At 36.1% G+C, this 2,173-nt stretch overlaps 1 long non-coding RNA gene across 2 annotated transcripts; it reads right to left on the reverse strand.

Moving 5' to 3' along the window:
• Window positions 1-884: 884 nt before the first annotated feature.
• On the reverse strand, window positions 885-1,930 carry LOC137579563 (uncharacterized). Of its 2 annotated transcripts, none has more exons than XR_011032838.1 (5): window positions 1,675-1,930; window positions 1,452-1,625; window positions 1,314-1,390; window positions 1,222-1,255; window positions 885-1,158 (listed from the first exon to the last, which is right to left on the reverse strand). It is a non-coding gene; the product is annotated as an uncharacterized lncRNA (long non-coding RNA). The 2 variants fall into 2 exon arrangements; XR_011032837.1 differs by having other exon boundaries at window positions 891-1,158; window positions 1,452-1,618.
• Between the last annotated feature and the right edge of the window lie 243 nt (window positions 1,931-2,173).

The raw sequence follows: 2,173 nt of genomic DNA on the forward strand, positions 1-2,173 counted from the left end.
TCTTCGTCAAGCTGGATTATTCTAACCCTTCTGGCAGCCGCAGTGATAACATATTACATCATCAAAAAAATTCTGCAGCCACGAAACAGGCAACCATGGTCCACCAATGGAAGTCTCAATCGCGCCAGTTCAATATGTTGTTGCGACCGAGGACGTCCGCACTTAAAGGGGGAGGAGTTAAGCACTTCTATCATAACAAGGAGTTAAGTACTTATACCATAAAACCCAAGTCCGTCAACACATGCCCATTGGCCGATCCTATTTCATCATCATAAGCAATTCCCATTGGTCAACCCCACCCAGTCGTCACATGCCCATTTGTCGCATGATCGCCTGTCTCAAATAACAGTCCGATAGCTAGGATAAACAACAAGTCACCCCACTCAATCGTCAGATGCCAATTTGTCGCATGATCGCCTATCCCCAGCAACAGTCCGATCGTTAGGATAAACAACAAACCTGATACCCAGAATCACCCCACAAATTTCGGCAATAAACAAAGAATGGTCCTGAACACTTGTGTAAACAAAGAATGGTCCCACGCTCTTAGTGGACTATTGGACTCAGCCAACGCCGCCGCCTGCGATGACGTCAATTATCCAAGCCTTCATCCAACATAATCAAATCATAGAAAATCAGTCTTAAGCCTTAGTCGAAACCATCCGGTAAAACTTCGCTTTAGCTCCGCGGAATTCACTCAGTCAGAATCTTTCAGTTATCATTAAGTTGTAATTGTAAAGTGACTTTAAATAAAAATTATATTTTTTTATACCGTGAGTGAAGGAAGTGTTTAATTTATATATTTGTGTATCGAACCTTTTATTCGCCTTTTGTGGAATCTTCGATTTAAGTGTTATACAAACGCACCAATTTGTATCACATATTTGTATCACATATTTGTTGATGGAACCTCGCCTCCTGTGGAATCTTGGATTTAAGTGTTATACAAACGCACCAATTTGTATTGTCTCACATATTGGTTGATCGAACCTCGCCTCCTGCGGAATCCTCGATTTAAGTGTTATACAAATGCACCAATTTGTATATATTTGTGTATCGAACCTTGTATTCGACTTCTGTGGAATCTTCGATTTAAGTGTTATACAAATGCACCAATTTGTATGAAGTGTCTTTCACATTTTGTGTTGTGTATCGCACCTTCAATATTAGGAGTAATAAAAATCAAATTGAAATTCATAAATTCTTATCTTCGTAGCTTACCATGTGTAGATTCGTGTATTGGATTTGGACTAGGCTAAGGTTCGGAAAATTACATTACAAATACCATTCCCATTCAGACTGTTTGAACTTACTGTGATGATTCGGTTCAGGTATTTAAAATTATAATTAATGTTCACCATTATTATTCGCCTATCTTCTGTCAATAGTTCTTAAATTAAAAGTTGGTAATTTTATTAAAATTTAGTTCAAATATTAAACTCTTAACTTACTCTGTGCGTGGGTGCATGGTAGGTAAGAGATATGTATTGTGTATAAGTGTCTGGTATTAGTGTCCGGTATTATCGTCTCGTCTGCATTGTATTAGTGTTTATGGCCTCCTTCGCTTCATCTCTTAATCGATTTCAAAAATAACTGAATGTGCAGTTATAGAGAAAACCTGAAAACTTTTTTTTATCACTTAAATTTGCAAATAATGGTTTTATTTATTCAAACCTTTTTTCCGATTTGTTGTTTTTTAAAAACATAAAAAAAAAAAAACTTTTCGCTTAAACCTAAGAAGTGTTAATTTGCCGAAAAAACTGTGTTGTTGAATTTTGATTTTATTTTAGAGCTTTGTGCTCTATCGTGGAGAACTGAAACTTAACTGACTTTCTCTGGATTGGTCTGAGGTATATCAACTTTTCGAATGACAGTTCGCCCAACCCGGCTGCTTGGATTTAAAAAATTTACTTGGCAACATTTCAATATGTTTTGACATAAATATAAAGGCCGACTTTGGTTCTAGATTTCCAGAGTTCAATATATGGCTTCTTGGTGAATAAGTCTTAAGCTGGGTCCACAAAATGTTCGGTACATCATCCCAATAACACATTAAATTTTTTACCAACATTACATATATATCGCATGAAATCAAAATTTAAGGTCAACAAATTTATGACTCAAAGATCACGACAATATTAAAAGTTATGAAAAACTTGTATGTGAATGTAAA

Source organism: Drosophila tropicalis, unplaced genomic scaffold, assembly GCF_018151085.1.
Source record: "Drosophila tropicalis isolate 14030-0801.00 unplaced genomic scaffold, ASM1815108v1 contig_700, whole genome shotgun sequence".
Lineage (NCBI taxonomy): Eukaryota > Metazoa > Arthropoda > Insecta > Diptera > Drosophilidae > Drosophila > Drosophila tropicalis.